Genomic DNA, 12133 nt, shown 5'->3' on the forward strand with positions numbered 1-12133 from the left:
CCAAGACATTATCCCAAGTGGTTTGGAAACCAGGGGATTCACACTTTTGGGCTGGTTTAATGGCGACAAAAAATGTCTTTTTTCGTCATGGAACTTTCTCAATTAAGAATGGAGCACAGATACGGTTCTGAGAAGATGCTTGGTTAGACAATGCACCCCTAAGTGAACAGTATCCTGCGTTGTATAGTATCGTTCATCGCAAAGGAAATACCATTGCTACAGTAATGGCTACCTCTCCACCGAATGTGACGTTCAGACGAATTTTGCTTGAACAAAGGCTATTGGCATGGAATGCCTTAATTCAAAGGCTGGGGGATATTAATCTATCATCATAATAATAAGAAAATTTGGAAGATGAAGATACCATTAAAAATAAAAATATTTGGCTGGTATCTTCGTCGAGGTGTCACCCTCACCAAAGACAATCTTGTTAAGCGGAATTGGCAAGAAAGTAAGCGATGTGTTTTTTGTCATCATGATGAAAATATTAAACATCTCTTCTTCCAGTGCCAGTTCGCGAGATCTATTTGGTCTGTCATCCAAGTAGCGTCTACCTTGTAACCTCCGACTAGTGTGGCCAATGTCTTTGGCAATTGACTTCATGGTATAGATTCAAGGTTCAAGTTGCTTCTTAGGGTGGGGGCGCTAGCAGTTATCTGGGCGCTTTGGCTGAGTAGAAATGACAAGGTTTTTAATGATAAAAATTGCTCTTTGTTGCAGGTCATCTACAGATGTACAGGTTTTCGATAAAGGGAATATATTAATATCGAGAGATACCAATTACACCCAGCCTCTGCAACAACGCACCACCCTAATGGCACTACGGATGCACACAGCCAAAAAAAGAAAAAGAAAACTAAGAAACAAAAGTCCCGCTACAGTATCACGGACCTAACAACAGCAATACATCCACCACCATGACAACACCTGAATTGCAGACTCTCCAAAAAACGACGCCTCCAAGAAGGGAAAAGTGCTCCAACACCGTCGTCGCCCGATCAAAGATCTTAGGTTTTCACCCTGAAGATAGTCCCCACTCTCAAAACAATGCCTCCACCAAGGTCACTGCCAGGCACAACCAGTTAAGGCCAGACCTTGGGTTTTCACCCTGAAAGGTGGGACTCTGCGCTTCACATGTGTTGTCGCCCCCACTTTCATACCGCTGCTGTGAAGCCCGGACACCAAGCAAACCCCTCAACAGCGCGGAGACTTGAACCTCCCTTAGCTAGTCCTCCCCTCCGGCCTTCATGAAATTCTCTTCTTCCGACTTTCATCATGGATCCATAGTCACTTGATGTCAACACAGAAAAAGAGCTTCGCGCCGCTCCCTCCAGAACAAAACGGTCGGAATAAACGAAAGGGTGCGCACGACCGAATACCTCCGATCCAGCAAACTCCAGGCAAAGCACTGTTACATTCGCCGGCGGAGCCTTCCGGAACTCAACCCTCCGGCCAGATCACGAGTCCAGGCCTCCGGTAGTTTCTCCTCTTCACGCAAGAGAGGCCCTAGGACCGCCGCCTTTATTCAGGCCGGACCCCCACGTCGGCGACCATCCCGGGCTGGCCAACCCAACCCTCCACCGGCGACACCATCGCTGGCTTCCATGCACCTCCATCTCACCGCCGGATGGCGATGATAGATCAAAAATCCACCACCACCAACCGCAGGCCGACCCTCTCCGGCGAAGAAGAGGCCACCTCCTCCGTCAAACCCAAGGCTGCTGCCCCGGGCACCCTCGTGTCGCGGAAGATGCCCGAGATCGCCTCCACGCACCAACGAGAGGCGGGGATGGATGGCATGGCGCAGACCGAGGGTCTGGCCGCCGCCCACCACCAACCCCTGCCGGAGTGCTGCGGGAAGCCGACGAGAAGAGGGAGACCGCAGCGCCGCTCATCCCACCCGCGCCGACCGGTCCGCCAGGGGACAGCCGACGGGAGGAGGGCCGCCGCCGCCGTCGCCCATCCCACGCGCGTCCTCCGCCAAGCATCGAGGAGGTGGGGATCCGGCCGCCGATCTCCACGCGGCGACGAGGAAGGGCCCCCGCCGCCGCCACGCCCCGAGGGACTTTGCCCCGGCGGCGCTACCGGCGGCGGCGGCGGCGGAGGGTTGGGGGCGGAGGGTTAGGGTTGGGGGCAGAGGGTTGGGGACTACAGATGTACAGGTATTCTCCGTTTGTGGTTACCTCTTCAGCGCATGGAGAACCGAGACCTATTTACGGAGATCTGTACACTGTTAGAGGCTACGACGAGGGATACTTTTTTCCTACATGAGTGGCAGCATAGTCTACGGATTGAAGTCCCACCCACACCTTAGGCGTTATATGATTCATCGCTCCGATATGTATTCCGCCTAGTTTATTTTTTAGTTTGGCATCTTTTTTGCACCTAAAGACTCATAAACGACTGTGTGCATCCTGGTTATGCAGAGACGGGATGTAATTGCTTACCAAAAAGTAATAAAGCATCCTTTATCGAAAAAATGTAATGGAACCCATGGTGCCCGCCATAATTTTCAATGGACCGTTACGAATGCTCTGAGCTCGGCTTCCGTCTGCTCGGGTCTCACTCGCCAGTTGTGTTCGTGTGATGCAAGGTGTTCCCTCGCCGTCGGCCAGCGCCATCACCACTCCGGTGGACTTTGAATTATCCGGCCCGTGTACAGCCATCTCGTCTGTAGCAGGAGTAGTATGTTTTAAATCAAGGACATCGAAATCTAGTATTCGCACCCTCCTTTCTCCCCCGTTACCCCGCCTCCTCCAGTTCTCCAGATCTGGGCCGCTGGCCCCTCTCCCTCTCTTCTCCGGCGGTTGCCGGCGTCGAGACGGGTGGGGGTCCCATCCCTGTATAGCTGTAGTCTAGGTCTAGTTTTAGATGCAGTTGTTTTCCCTTGTGGAGTTTGGCGCTATGCCGTTTCCTGGAGCTTCCCATGGCTGCTCGCGAGCTGCGGCCTTGGGCTGCTGGCGTTCTCCTCTTGGCGTCCTTCATGGTGGAGGCCGACGGGGTTGACTGGATCCGGCGAGAGCTCCTTCTTCAATAAGCTCGGTGGCTCCCCAGATCGAGTCCGCGCGTTTGCAATTCCTCTTTCTTCAAGCCATCGGGGTGATGGGCAAGAAGAGGAACTTCAATCTGTGTGTGGCTTCTTCAGATCTGGCGAGCAGGGAAGTGTGAAGTTTGCTGCAGTTTTCGGGAGCGCATCCTCAGCGGCTTTCCGCCGGCCAAGGGCTGGCCTGCCGTTGACTTCTATGGCTGAATGGCAGCCGCTCCGAGCTCTGGCACCAGCTGCGTGCTGCTGCTACCTCTTCTTCAACCTCCAAGCTGTTGAGCCATCAAGGAGGCCCTTCACCAGCTTCCATGCGGCGTTCATCATCTGCTCCACCCCAAGTGGCGTAATCCCCGGTGGTGTTGTGGGTGGCCGTTCTCGGAAGCTTCAGATCGACGCCGGTGGAGAAGGATCTGTTTGGAAATTTCATTTATGTTCTAGGATCCTGTTTGTTATTTCGGAGGATTGTGCTGCGTTTTTACTTTTCTATAAGGTCCTCTTTGTGTTTTGTAAACCCACCGACGGTAATTAATGCAGCATCCGGGTCCTTCGAGACCCTTTCCTTGTTCAAAAAAAAAAAAAAAAAAAATCAAGGACATCAAACGGGATCATGCACCGATCCGTTTCGCTACCCCTCTGTTCCGTGAAGAGTCCAGTCATTGCTGTCCATCCACGATTGGCTTCTTCAGTACCAACGCTGTCATTATCAGCAGTTTCGTACGGGCGCGCCGGGACCAACAGGGGCACGGCCGGTACCTTTTCCTTAAGCAAATCATCTATTTCTGAACAAAAAGCATGTCCATTACACTACACCATTATTAAATCAGATAAAACCTGCAGGATTCATGATGAGAAAGGAACAAAGTACAAAGCTGTCTTGTATGTTCGACTTGACACCTTATAGCCGCCAATAATTCAAACAACTTTTATACTTTCTCCTTCCTAATTTAGTTGTCGCGGATTGTTTTTTGAAATAAGCGAACATATACACTGAAACATGTTTAGATACATCAGTATCTAGACTAAATTTAACCAAAGCTGCGACAACTAACTGGGAAACGAGTGAGCACATTTTATGCACCAAAGCAACCGCATGGAAGTTGGGTCTACACTGAACATGTTTATCCGTTTCAAAAGATCAAGATTAGTGAACATGGTTGCACTTTTGACTTGATTCTTGATCGTCTACACCTACTCGATCTTTGCTATCTTAAAAATTAGAGTAAATTCTAATTTTTACCCCCTAATTTCACATTTTTTACGCAAATTACCCCATTTAGCAAGTATTCATTCTAGTTACCCTATTTAGCAAAAATTGTGCCAACTTTTACTACTTGTAAAAAAAATTATCGTTGGGTACCTATCGTCGGGTAGTACAAAAACCTCTCCCTTCTCTTGTGTGATTTACTGCTCTGTTTCCCCCTTCATTTCTCTCAAGTTGATTAGGTTTATTTGGATAGTTGGATTCAAAGTAAATGAATCGGCCATGAATGTTTTTATCAATTGTGGCAGAAGGTTTTGGTCCACGAGTGTTCGAATCAAAGTCCAAAACAAGGACGGCACCAGGTCATGACACGTAAGTGCTTTTTCAATGCTGGAATAGACAACTTTTGTGCGAACGTCAGTTCTACTGTTGTGTTTCTATAATGTGTGTTACAAGAAGTACTTGTAGGGCTAGTTGGGCGTGGTGGAAAGATAGTGCTGCTAGTTGTGGTTTAAATAAGAACCGATTAAAGGGATTTTCTAACTTTTCCCTTTCCCCTTTCCCCCTCTGCTACAGTACTCTAGAGAAATCTTGAGAGCGCCGGCTCGATCTGAAGCCAAACTCGCCGGCGTTGCCGGTCGAGGGAGGCGGATGAGAGATGCCGGCGTTTGTAGTGTTTATACTAGGTGTAGCTTTAGGCTGTTTGCCTGTTCTTGGCGTGATGCCGGGAGGTTGCCGTCCGGTGCTCTTGGCCAGTACCGCCGGTTGCTGAGCTGCTTCTCCGTCGCTGTTCTTCGCGGGACGGCGCTGTGCGAGGCCATCAGCTCCTCCTCCAATAAGGCCTCTGCCAGCCGAGCCGTGCGTGGCTGCTTGTTCTACTTCTTGACCGGCCGTGGTGGCAAGGGAGGAGTGGAGTACAGCGGAAGGTCATCTCCGCCTTCGTGCACGGTCGCCTTTCTTTCTCCGACGCTTCCGCGCGGCGCCGGTAGGCCATCCAAGTGCGTCCCAATCGAGTTCGTCAGGTGGGGATTCGTGTTGGTGGTGCATGTGGATGGGGAGCTGTTCAATAAGCGTGTGTTTGGTCACCTGCTCTGCTTCTGCGGCGCTGTAGTCGTTTCTCTCCTTCGGGCCGGCCGTGGTGGCGAGGGGAAGGTGGAGATCCTGATGAGTTGTTGCAGCTTGTTGACTGGGTGTGGTCGCCATCTCTTCTGCGGCCAATCTGCGCCGAGCTACTCCTCGCGTGTCGGAGCAGCGCTGGGAGGTCGCAGCGAAGCTCCCGGCATGACGCTTCCTCGGTGGACGCCGGTTGCTGGTCGGGCGACGTCGGCGGCTCGGGTTCTCCGCTCGTTCGGTTGGTGCTCGGGGCAGGTTCGGCGGCGGCTGTTCTCCCCTGTTCCTCTTGGCCGGCCGGGGCGGCGAGGTAGAGGACGGGGGTAACAGTGAGCCGAAGGCGTGGCCAGGGCGCTCGGAGTTTCGGACTTCCCCAGTTCGACCGAATTTTAATCGCTACTCCCACTACCTCTGCCCGACTTCACCCACCCGAGGCAGGAGTGAAGATCTGTAGTGTCGGTCGCATGACACCGCACGAGCTACCGAGGATTCTAGCGATTGGGACTTCTGAAGCTTGGAAGCGACTTCACGGGCAACATCTTGACGGGCCGAGTGCCGTCTGTCAAAGCCGGTGAGCTCCGGCGTTTTCATACCTCCATCGGAGGCCTTCTTTCAGTCGGCGGCCGCGTCCAACGTCGGCCTTTGAAGCAAGTGGTTCCGTCCCCGCGGCGGTGCTCGACGGTGCGGTGACCTTCTGCTCGGCAGCGGAGATAGGGAGGGACATGATTGCTTCTCCAATCTTTCATAGAGGTCTTCTCCACATAAATTGGGGACCTCTGTATTATTTTCTTTTTCTTATGGGGTCCTCCATAATATTGTACTCCTCCACTGTTGTTTTAATATAAAGCTTCCAGGCCCTTCGGGGCTCTCTTGGTTCAAAAAAAAAAAAAGGGATTTTCTTAACAGATCAAGGGATTATGAGTGGTATTCAATTTGACGCAGCACTAGGATTTCGGGTGGCTTAAGAGTGCGATAAACGATCAGGTTGGTTCAATAAAGAAAAGATTAAGCTCGTTCAGGGTGGTTTCTGCATGAAACAAAAGAACATAAAAACTATAATGTGGCATGCTAAGATATACCTTACAATTGGAAACCAATTATTGAAACGCTTACAAAAATTTAGAAGGGGTAAAAGTTGGCACAAGTTTTGTTAAATGGGGTAATTCGGATGAAAAATGGCTGAATGTGGTAATTATTGTCAAACTAGGGGGTAAAAACGAAAATTTACTCAATTATTGTGCATCATTACTGCATCACACTACATCAGATATGATTTTGCATACAATATACCTGACTCGGAGTTGTATTTAAAAAAAAATCAAACAAACTCTCATTCACAAACAATTCACACTAGTAGAAAACGGGCCTATTGTGTCGGTTATGCCCGGGCATAAAAAACCGAAACCGAAGACCGAACCCGAAATAACCGGGACCGAACCCGAAATAACAAGAAATTCGGGCTTCGGTCATCAGATCGGTCTTGGGAATCAGATAACCGAAATTTCGTCGGGCTGTTCGGTCATCGCGAGTGGAAAACCGATCTGACCGTATAGACCGGGATTATTCCCAACTTCCCAGCGCATCGAACATGTCCCCGCGAGCAGGCTATAGTGGCCCATGACTTCTCGCATATTTCCTCTATTCCCCATTCTTTTCTCCATCCCTTGCACCGCCAGGGGCCATATCCTAGCACTGCCGCCACATCTCAAACCCAGGAGTAGGCGCAGGCAGGGGCCATGCCCTACCGCCGCACAGCCGCCACCTCGCTGCATCTCCAACCCAGCCTTGCCGCCACCCACACGGCCAACAGAAGTGGACGTGCCCTAGGTCGCGCCATCCGCCACATCTTCAACGCTGGCGGCCGGCAGCAGCAGCAATAGCCATGTGCGAATAGTGGAGGACTATTTGAGAAGAGAAAGGTATGCATCTGCTGCTTGAGATCGAGTGCTAGAAGGATTCTGGGTGAGAGAGAGCAGGCCACGGTCAACTCTACCAAACTGATGCTCGTTTGTAATGGAGTACTAGTTCGTAAATCTGTATAATTTTGTGCTACTGTAGCCTATACGGTCCAGCTAATTGAAGTGATTGAAATGCTCGCCTTTTGTGCTGCCATTTGGTATACATTTGTGCTATTCCTATTCTGGGCGCAAGATGAAAACGGTGCTACATTTTCTCTATTTGGTCTATATGGTCATGACCGAAGACCGAACCGAAATGACCGAAGACCGAATACGGAAAGACCGAAAAGACCGAAGGTAATACGGGTAGCATTTCTGGATGACCGAAATATTCAAAGACCGAAAAGACCGGACCGAGCAAACCGAACAGACCGAACGCCCGGGCAGAGTGTCGGTTGGAAAAGGCCTTTAGTTTATGTTTTCCAACCGAGACTACCAAATCGGAACTAAAGCCCCACTCTTTAGTCTTTGTTGTATTACAAACCGGAACTAAATGCTCTCCACGTGGGGTATTGGTACGCGTCGGGACGGAGGACCTTTAGTCCCGGTTTGTAACAACAATCGAGACTAAAGGCTATTACGTATATATTTTTATCCAAAAAAAATTCTAATTTTTTCACTTTCTTTTTTTTCTTCAGAATTTCTAGTATTTGAGTTATTTGACAAGCTTAGTCTCTAACTACACTTCATCTCTAATCCAATTACTTACTCGTGGTTAAACTTCCAACTCAGTCACCCATCCTCACACTGCTCCAGCTGTAGCTGGGCATGGGCAGCCCGGCCCGGACGATCTGACCCGACCCGACCCGAAAATCTCGGGCCGGGCTTGCACTTCGGGCTGGGCTCGGGCTTGATTTTCGAGCCCGAACATCGGGTCGGGCTCGGGCTTGCAGTTTTTGCGATTTAAGCAAGGTTCGGGCCGGCTTTTGTCAGTTCGGGCCGGGTTCGGGCTCGATTTATAGGCCCGGTGGTCGGGCCGAGCCGGGTTCGGGCTTGACACTTTGGTAGCTCCTCCCGCCCCGTCGACTGCTCCAGGCCTCCAGCACTAGCACGCTTAACTTCGTAGTTCCTCCCGTCCCGCTTGCAAGTGCTTTCCGCGTTTGTTATTGATATTACTATCATATCGATCTTATTAACATGTTGGTCACAATGTCATATTTTTTTATTGTTTGAGTTCCAAATAGTTTTTCATGTATACAAAAGTAATGATGTAATAATAATCTTTAATAAATAAATAAATGTATTTTTTATTATATTCTCTGCAAAACCTAAAACCTCAAAATATTCATACTTCCCTTTGTTAGTTTGAGAATCTAAAAAGTGTTGATTTCCAGATGATGTGGAATTTCTTCCTACTTTACAAATACATTTATCTCTACTACTTAAAAAATGGGAAGAGGTTCCGTCGTCAGCCCGGTACGTTGTCCGTTTCGTCACACTTCGTCGGTCCCTTCCGCGTCGTTGCATTCTTGCATTTATAACCCCTCCCAATTCGGAAATCCAACACCCAGTCCTGAATCCTCATCGACGCCAGCGCCCCCTGCCGGAGCCGGCCTCGCCCGCACGACCGTCGCTGCCCTACCCGCACGCCAAGGTTCTCGTCCTCACCTCTGCCCTCGCCGATGATGCCTTCTGCAGCGCCCGCCGTTCCCCATCCCCGGGACTGCGGCCTGCCTCCTCTGCGACGCGCCGCCGCCGACGCCCTGGACGTGTGCGCATCGTCCTCGACTGGATCCATGGACGATGCGGTGTCTCCTCCCGCTGATTCGTCCTCTGTGTGTTCCACGACCGCCGCGCAGTACTGGCACAGCTCCACATCGTCCGAGCGCGCCCGACTCGCCATTCGTGCGCCTCTCTTCGCCGCCCCTGTATCCCGCCGATCTGAGACGATGAAGGAGGGGGGAAGGCGTGACGGCGTTGCTACTGCTTCTGCTTGAGGACTCCAAGGAAAGAATAAGTAGAGAAGAAGAAAGATAGAAGAGAAATGCCTGTGGATTCTGACAGAGATCATCAAAAAAAATCAATTTGAAACCAAATTGATGAGCTACACCGGTAAAATCTGCATATTCTGTACCACTTTGAATCATCGGAAGTGGTTTCTATTTTGATTGCTAGAGAAACTGAAAATTGCTTTTTCGATGATACATGAAAGAGAAATCTGTATGTATAGGTTCATTCAGTAGCCTCCCAGGAACATGCACAATGTGCTCCAACGGTGCTTCGGTTGAAAAACATTTACTTAAATAAGTACTTGCACATGGTATATTTATTGTCATGAACCAAGTTGTGCTCTGTGCCTCATAGTTTTTGTTAGCAATATAGATGTAAAGAATATATGCTCATATGTAAGGATATATGTTTCTAGCAAATTCAGCGCTTTGCTTTTATTTCAGTAGCAGTTTAAATAATATTAATGATTTATTTCTCCTATGTAGTCCACTCCATGGAAACACATTTTGCAGAAGCCAGGCCTGCATCACGTCTTCTCTAGGTAATCGTGATGCCCAAGCTTTGGTTATCCGGTTTTACAAAGAGTTCAGTCCATATTTGGCAACTATGGCATATTAATTCCAACTTTCATTTGATTGTTTTGGACCGATGATTATATTTTTGGTTTAATCTAGGACTGTGGTTTAGTTGCTGATTCTCCTGTACTCCTTAATCTTTTGGTGAATAGAGAAGTACTATATCTCACACTTTTTTAGTCTTATGTCTGAAGGTAATTGTGACATTCAGTGCTTCAGTGAGTGGATCACTTAAAATCTCGTTCCCAATTTCATGAACATGATTTTGGACATAATTACAGAGATAACACTATCTGTAGTACCGACTACAAAGGAGATACTGCTGGTGTGTGTAGTATTTTGTTGTTACATATTACAGTAAAACTATTAGTTGTGCATCAAGCAAAATACTAGGGAGCCAGGCTGAATTGTGTATCAACTATCAACTATCAAGCAAAATGTTACAGGGCCAGGCTGAATTCTCTCTCAAGCAAAATACAAGAGAGTCAGGCTAAATTGAACCTCATTTCTGAATAGAAATCCATATGGATTGCTAGGTTGCAGGTCTATACCACCTCTGTACATGCAAGAACATTCATGTTGTTGTAGCAAGTTACGTTGGTTTACTTCCACTTATCTTTTTTCAAACTATGCAGATTGTTTTCATTTGGAAAATTGTTGGGATGATAACTGTAGCTGTAGTGCATATATAGAATGGTGACCGTAATGCCACATAGTGTAATGATTCATGATAGGTCATGCAATTATCACACTAACCATATTTATTCTTTTTAGTAATTACCACAATTTTCACCCTAACCCAGAAGCATCAGGAGGTCAAAGATGTTAGTGCAAAGGATCTGCATGCACGATTTTGTGTCAGCTCATTAAATAATTTTCCATGTACTGTATGGCTGAACTGATGTTAAATTATGCATGGGAGTGCAAGGGAATTACTACGTTCTTGTACTTAGATAATAAAGGTTAGGACAAATTTAGGTGTAGCCCAGATTTGTTTACTTATTTGAGGTCAGATAGAAGAGAAATTGGTAAGGAACAAGAAACACTTGCATTGTGTGTCTGCTGCTGTGGGTACTCCAATTTTTTGTTGACATATGGCTAATTTTTTTTTTTGAGAAACACAGTACAAACGCAGACGCTCACATACACGCGCATACACTCACCCCTATGAACGCACACACGCACACCCTACCCCTATGAGCACCTCCGGAAGACTGAGCCGGCGGATTGGATCTTGAAATTGATGAAGTCACCACAGGCGCCTCGCTGTCGACGGGAACGTCGCCTCCCACTGAATGAATATTCCGCTTTTATGAGACACACAGATGTCAAACCTGGGGTTTGAACTCTGGTGGGCTGGGGGTACAACCACCCTCCTAACCATCCAACCTCAGGTTGGTTCTAATTACTGTTTTATGTTGGTTATAATTCTGCATCTGAATTGTTGTAAAAGTGGTCTCATCATGGTTACAACTTAATTGCAGGGTCAAGGTCGATGCCAATCTTCTGGACAAACTTTATGCACAAGCAGGGTAGGTGCACTTGAAAGATCGACCAGAGGGTACATCGAGACCAGGTGTGATCATGTCACTGAATCATCATTGCGCAAGACATTTGATTCTCATGGCGTGGTTTATGACTTCTACAGCTTGTACTCTTGGGAGCATAGTTTCACATCTGTTAGGAAGAGCAAGATGAATTCGCAAAGGATAAAAGTATATGAAAGATACAATCTGTGGTGTGGTTACTCCAGGAGTGTTTATTTTTGATAGTTATGTTTGTGACATGTTTTTTAAACTAGCATATTGTTCAATCCAGCTTACATGTTCACGTCTTGGTTGGCATGGTAAGACTGGAGGGAAGAACACTCAGTCATGCCGGTGTTAGCGCCTGGCTAAGACACCCTTCGGAAGTTTAGGCAGAACAACATCAACACCATAGGGAGGTTTTCAGTACCATGGAAAAGGTGTCATTCATGAAGCGGTCGTCGATGGACCAGGCCAATGTCGACGTGAGGAAGTCAACTTTTGAGGTCTGTGTCTTTGCAAATACAATTGTCCCTTGATTATTTTTCATTATGCATTCATGTGTTCCTTGCTAAAATATTAGTAGATATGTAACTAAATGATCTCATCTGATATGGTGCATAAATTTTGGAGATGTATATGATGCTTATACTCAGAATTATTTTTTCTGATATTAAAGATGATGGTCTGTGTAGTAGGAAGTCAACTACAGAGGCCTTTGTCTTTGCAAAGTTGTCCCTTGGTTATTAGCAGTGCCATAATATATATGT

At 47.9% G+C, this 12133-nt stretch overlaps 1 long non-coding RNA gene across 1 annotated transcript; it reads left to right on the top strand.

Annotated features, from left to right (window-relative positions):
- Positions 1 to 8720: 8720 nt before the first annotated feature.
- On the top strand, positions 8721 to 11616 carry LOC127292914 (uncharacterized). The gene is made up of 3 exons (XR_007845460.2): positions 8721 to 9364; positions 9748 to 11231; positions 11322 to 11616. It is a non-coding gene; the product is annotated as an uncharacterized lncRNA (long non-coding RNA).
- The last annotated feature ends 517 nt before the right edge of the window (positions 11617 to 12133 follow it).

Source organism: Lolium perenne, chromosome 4 (genome assembly GCF_019359855.2).
Source record: "Lolium perenne isolate Kyuss_39 chromosome 4, Kyuss_2.0, whole genome shotgun sequence".
Taxonomy (NCBI): domain Eukaryota; kingdom Viridiplantae; phylum Streptophyta; class Magnoliopsida; order Poales; family Poaceae; genus Lolium; species Lolium perenne.